Genomic DNA, 6,589 nt, shown 5'->3' with positions numbered 1-6,589 from the left:
GCCGAAAGCTGCTGCTTTGTGTTCCTGCTGGTGTCTTTGCTTCTTCCCAGGTTGCCTCCACCTGTCCCTGTCCTGCTGCCACCACCAAGAAAAGCTGCTGTGCTAAGCTTTCTTGTCCTGCCGCCCGTGTTTGTGCTCTGTGCAGGTCTTGGTCGTCGTCCTCGTCGTGTGTCAATGTAGGATGCGACAAGCTGGATTTTCATAGGGCGTCCATCCAAACAGGCGCCATTGTACTCTTTCCTTGCCTTCAGGGCATCTGCTTTGCGTTCAAAGTGCAGCCCTGCTGTCCCTAAACTTCGTCCAGAGCGATCATAGTGCACAGCGGATTTTTTTCAAGGTTCCAAATTCTGCAAAGAGTTTGTGAATATCCTCATCTGACACTAGGAAGTCTAGGTTTGACAGGAAGAGCTTCGTACTGGTCTCCAGGTTGGCTCCACCCAGGTAGCCGCCATGGAAGCCGTCCTGCTGCCACTCGTCAGGATGTTGTTTGGGTGTACAGTATGGTGGCAGGCGGTACCTGCCACTGCAGGCGATGGCTGGCCGGTACCTCCTAGGCTGGCCACCTCCATTCACCAGCCTGGTGCCCTGCACTGTGCTCTTGCGGCCTCCCCGGTAGCCTGGCCTGTGGCCACCTCCTTGCTGCCTTCGGTTCAGCTTAGTGATGTTGTCCAAAGACATGTCCACTTTGTTGTTCATGGTGGGCGTGGATTCGGGCCTCGGGTCCTGCCTACCTGTTTTGAAAAAACATTTTTACCCTTATGTTCAAAGTACATCCGCGGGTTTTGCATACTTCATCATGAAGCAATAGAGAAGAGTTCCTGAGAATTTGACTAGGAAAAGCAAGAAGTTTGCACTTGAACAGTCTATACCAACAAAAGTGTGCATTTAACTGATGATCTGTGTGGTTCTACCTTCTCCTGACCCTTTTGCAAAGGATAGAACTATTTAAATCCAATTCAGAATGATCACCATGTAACTATTAACACTACAGTTTCCAGAAAAGCTTTGGAAACACTGGAACATGCAAACCCAGTGGTGAGCTGAGCCCAGTCTCTGGGTCCCAGAGTCTTCACCCAGCAGGAATAGATTCTCTATCTGGGAGTCTACGCACACACACACACACACACACATACACACACACACACACACACACACACACACACACACACACTCACACAATGGGGGATATGATGGGCCTGAGCCAATGGTATAAAACTTCAACTTATGAAAATAATGCTAATGCTAATGATAATGATAATAATAATAATTCTATAATATGAATCGGTTTTTGACAGAGTCTTGTTAGGTAGCTCTGGCTTGGAACTCACTAGGGAGACTAGGTTAGCCCCAAACTCATGATCATCTTCCTGTTTCTTCACCCAAAATGCCAGGATTACAGGCATGTGCCAACATATCAGTCTCTATGACATGTTCTTCCAAGTAGGTGAGACTCAATTCAATGTCTGTGGCCCTCAAAGGAGTGGGTAACACCACGTTGCACCTTTGCCACCTAACCAGTAAGATGTTAGTTCCTAAGATGTATTCTGGCTTCAGCATTAGGCTGGAGAAAATATGCATGTTGAAATCATAGTCACATTTTAATTAGAGCATGCAAATTTAGAGCAAGAATTCAAACAAAAAATGACTCTACTATTGTGCCTAATTTAGTATCTAAACAAACTAGCATTAAATTTAGAAGTTTATAAATAACACACGGCTATTATCTTACAGTTCTGGGCATCAGAAGTGCATATTATATCTACAAGGAAACTCTACAAGAAAGTCCTTTTCCTTTAATCTGCCAACTTACAAAAGCTGACTACGTGCCTTGGCTTGTCCCCTTCCCCACCCCACTTTTCTATTATTGTGTATGCCATGTTGTTGCATGGTATGTTCCTCTGAATTATAACCTTCAAATGGAATATTTGTCCCAGGAAGGAAGAGGAGGTTCATGAGCTTCAGGTGACAAACAGGAGCTAACAAAAAGTTCACATGTCTAAGGACAAAAATAGAAGTTTTACCAACAGTAAAAAAGGTGAGTAAGATTGCCGGGTGGAGACTGATGAGGCAAAGTGTAGAAAGAAGGTGTTTGAACTGCAGAACTGGCCAAAAGCTGTGGAGGCTGCTTCTGTGCTGCTGTTTTCGGAGTTTCCCCACATGGAGCTACGGTTTGTGGTGATGTATCCAAGTGGCTTTTGAGTCATATCTGCTCCTTGTAAGTAATTCCTCTTCCATGCTTCTGATAAACAGAAGCTCCAGAAAAAAAAAAAAACCACACAAAACAAATCATTGCTTCATTAATTCAGACATTGGAGCCTTCATTATTTGGACTTTGGTTGACTCAATGTTGGTGTGAGTAAATGTGTGTATGTTTCATCCTCCCAGGAAAAGCCTGTCACATAACACATGTGGCCTTGATTACAATGCCTACATATAGCTTAGACACTATATTTATTTCTCCATGGCTTACCAATCTCTTCTTCAAGGAAATATTATGCAACATCTGAGATATTTGATTGTTTGGTTGGTTTGAGACTTTGTTTTGTTTTGGGGGGGTTTGTGTGTGTGTGTGTGTGTGTGTGTGTGTGTGTGTGTGTGTGTGTTTTCTAGACAGAGTTTCTCTGTGCAGCCCTGGCTGTCTTAGAAATAACTTTGTAGATGAAGCTAGCCTCAAATTCAGTGATCTGACTGCCTCTGCCTTCCTAATGTTGGGCTCAAGATGTGTACCAGTATCAACTAGCTGAGATTTTTTTCTAGATCTTATGACTGAGAAAAAAGGAAATTGTGAGTAGAAGTTTAATCTCAAGGACCAAAATGAAGTGAATATTGTATTGCCCACACTTTCCTTGAGATTAAATAATTTTGCTATAGTCACATACTAAACACAAATTAAATAGATATAGCAATGGTGAGATTGCAGGCCCCAGGCACTGTGGTCTCTCTATGACCTGTCACTCTTCCTCTACATCCTGTTTTAAACACATTATGTTCTCTGTGTTTCACTGCCCAGCTGCTTTGTGCCTATGCTTGAACTGGCATGACTGTGCCTTTCTAAACACTGGGCGCTTTTCAAACACAGAGTGAGGGTCTCTTCTTCTTTTTCTTTTCTTTCTTGTTTATTAACTTATGCAGGGGGCTTACTTTTGGGAGCAGACCATAGAGCATTTCTGAAGAGACACCTCCTCAGGCTCTCAGCAGATAGCAAGGCAGGCAAGCATCCAAAAATACATCTGAAAACTGAAAATCGAAATGGTTCCCCACCGTCAGGTTTCTTAATCAATAATTCTATTTACTTGGTGTCAAGCCTGTGGAGGTGGCAGATTACTTTGATGTGCAAAGCCTCTGGCTGCCAATGCTGGCACCTAGAAACCACAGTGCCTGGATTCAGTATTCCACACTCCACCCCCTCCACACTGAACTGAACGGCAGCAGCTACATAACTGCTGTCCACTGGGTTGTTTTAATTTCTTTTACAATTGTGTGGTTTTCTCTTATTCAAGCACGGCAGAATTTTAGATATAAGAGAGTAATCATTAGACAAGAGGCCTCACATAGAAGAGGGAAGTACAAAATTACTCTCTTATTTGAGTTTTTAGACTTTGTCTACCTTGAGCTTTTGAATCAGACCCAAGGTCTGACTTGGGTAAGACTACACTGAGTGACTTCCACCGGAACACAGAGTGCAGTTCAGCAGTGACATACCTTCACGAATGGCCACTATTTTTATCTAAACATCACTCAGACAGAGATAATAGTGTTCCTGAATTGTCAAAGCCAGTACAAAGCAGAACAAAGGAAAAACATTCTCTGTGGAGTACTCTCTTCTCTTCTAATCTAGAACATGCTGCACTCACACTGAAAAAAAAAAAACCTACTTTGAATGCAAATGATATTTGAAAAAGACAGATGTATACCAGTAATAGTGTATGTCTAAAGTAAATTTTACATCGATTTTTCTGTAAGTTAGATGCAAAATATTGCAAAAAAAAAAAAAGCTGTCTGTCTTTATCACACGTATAGTAAACATTTGCAACTTTCTACGCAGAAGCCGGTGATTTTATTTTAAATGTTTAGTAATATATGCTCACAAACTTTTACAAACTATGGCTTGTCCATGGGTAGAGAGATTGATGTGAGAGTGTGTAAGAGACCCAGCAACTAACTGTATAGCAGGATGAAGATGAACAGGTAGCCTCTGCATGCTGAGAAGGATAATCTTCATCAAGATCCAGTTCCTGCCTAGCTTCGTCCATTTTATCTCCCCATTTCTCCTCATCTAGCTTTGAGAACACTGATCATCCCATGTTTTAATTGTATTTATCTTATGTGTATGGGTATTCTGCTTGCCTATATGTCTGTACAATACTAGGATGATGCCTGGAGGCAAGAAAGCCAATGAGGACATCAGATCTTCTGGAACTGGGATTACAAACAGCTATAAGCTGTCATGTGGGTGTTGGGATTCGAACCTTATAAAATGTTACTTTGATTCTCCTGACATAATTGTTGTCTCTGAGGCTTACCACCTCTGTCTGCTAACCTAGGCCTAGTCCTGGAAGCTTCTAGTGTCCATACAAACTAATCTAGGCCTAGAGTGTTTTCAGCCTCTGAGACTTACTGCTGAATAAGCTCACCCTTTCTAGCTCTTTCTGAATTGTGGCTGGCTGGTTCAACTCAGCTGTTCTGACTCAGAGTCCTCTCCAAGCTGACTGCAGGCTTCTGCTGTCTCTGCTGACCTGTACTGAACTGCATGTACTCACAAAGGGACTCATCTCTACTGCACTGCACTCACTGCTCTGACTGCCACCAGACTCAACCCCACTGCACTGAACTGACTGACTCTCCCCTGCACTGCTCTTAAATAGCTCCCCCTCCCATTTTGTTCTTGTGAAAGCTGGGCATATCCTATCTCTGACTCATTCTGTCAAATCTTTCTCTGATTCATCACTTTGTCTGCCCCTCAGTTAGACATCACTTTTAAACAGGGCTGTTTCCTTCTACCAACTAGCCTTACCTTCATGGTTTGGGATTATAGTTGTGTACTAAGGGCGTGTCTGAATTCCAGCTAGAGTGGCCATGTTGCTGGATTAAAATTCCTCTACAGGACCCAGGTCCTCTAGAAGAGAAGGTAGTGCCCTGGACCATTAAACCATCTCTCCAACACCGTGTTCACTTGATCTTTAAGAAGTTTTTGCTGAGAATCTATCCTGCATCTAGCCCATTAATGTTAGAAATACATTAGGGGCCAACTGTATGATATTTGCCCATACTTTTATACAGTCCAAATGAGCACAGCATTAAATGTTCTGGGATTAGTTACCTCATGGAGAAATAAGTACAGAGTCTATTCAAGTTCATATGAAAAGGGCATCTGATAATAATGCAGAAAGTCAAGATCAGCTACCTGTGAAAAGTGCATCCTGATTAAAAGAAGGAAGAAAAGGGGAGACAAGATGGTTAGAGATGAAAAAAAAAAAAAAACTTTCTAAAGAAAACCACACATCCAGAGGATCAGTGGCCGTGTTTAAGGAACTGGAGACTCATCAGTTCTGAAGTACCAGGTATAGGAAGGTTAGCAGCAGCAGATGATGTGAGAATGACAGCTGAGCTGTGCAGGCCAGAGCTTTCAAGGCTCTTCTAGGGGAATGAGTGTACACTGAGGTAACTGCTTCACATGGAGTTCCTCTCCCAGTTGAGAGGCAGGAACATCTTGTTTTCTCTGTCCTTGTAGAAGGGTAATCAAATTTTAGTGAGCCTGTGTCATATGCTTCCCACCATGACAGCACTAACTCTAAGGACCTAGAAGACACAGGCAGGCTGATTGAGTGCTGAATGTGCATTGATGTTCCTGGTAAAGGCATGTTAATGGTAGCCCTGAATGCCATATTTAAGGAGTCTTCTCTTTCCCAGTAGTCAAGGAGTGCCAATAAAGGATTTTGAGCTTTTGGGGGGCCAAATTGCTATAATCTACTCATAGCAATAACAATTTTGTGTTCCTCCCTTACCACTAATCAAATTGGGAGTCTTTCAGAATACCAACCAAGAAAGTAATGCTGTTAGAGAATAGGAAACTTAGATCAATAAAATAAAACTAAAACATGCCTCCAAAAATGACTCAAATTGTAAATGACAAAAGTTAAAATCCAGGTGTGGGACTCAAATTCCTTATGGTCTCTCTGGGCTGGTGTCCAGAGCAGACCTTGGGTGCAAGCTCCACAGCCAGTCCCACAACACCCAGAGGAAGCTCCACTCCCAGGCGCTCTGACACACCCAGGATCAGAGGTGAGGAGGAACCAACATTTGTCCCAACACTGGGAATAACTGGGGCTAGTGGGACCCGGCACACAGGAACTCCACCAGCTCAGTGACTCGAGTTCCTTCCAGTCTGTCTGGGTTGATGTCCTGAGCAGACCTTGGGCACAAGCTCTGCAGCCAGTCCCACAACACACAGAAAAAGCCCCACTCTCAGGTGATCTAACAAGCCCAGGATCACAGGATCCCAAAATCACAGGATCACAGAGATAGCTTGACTCTGTGGAGTTCTGACAGAATCAAGATCACAGGAAGGACAGGCTCCAATCAGATTTAG

At 43.2% G+C, this 6,589-nt stretch overlaps 1 pseudogene; it reads right to left on the bottom strand.

Moving 5' to 3' along the window:
- LOC116089408 overlaps positions 1-739 on the bottom strand; it is a 10,703-nt pseudogene extending 9,964 nt beyond the window's left edge.
- Between the last annotated feature and the right edge of the window lie 5,850 nt (positions 740-6,589).

Source organism: Mastomys coucha, unplaced genomic scaffold (assembly GCF_008632895.1).
Source record: "Mastomys coucha isolate ucsf_1 unplaced genomic scaffold, UCSF_Mcou_1 pScaffold14, whole genome shotgun sequence".
Taxonomy (NCBI): Eukaryota; Metazoa; Chordata; class Mammalia; order Rodentia; family Muridae; genus Mastomys; species Mastomys coucha.
The sequence above is the reverse complement of the archived record's forward strand: the minus strand, read 5'-3'. Positions and strand labels throughout refer to the sequence as shown.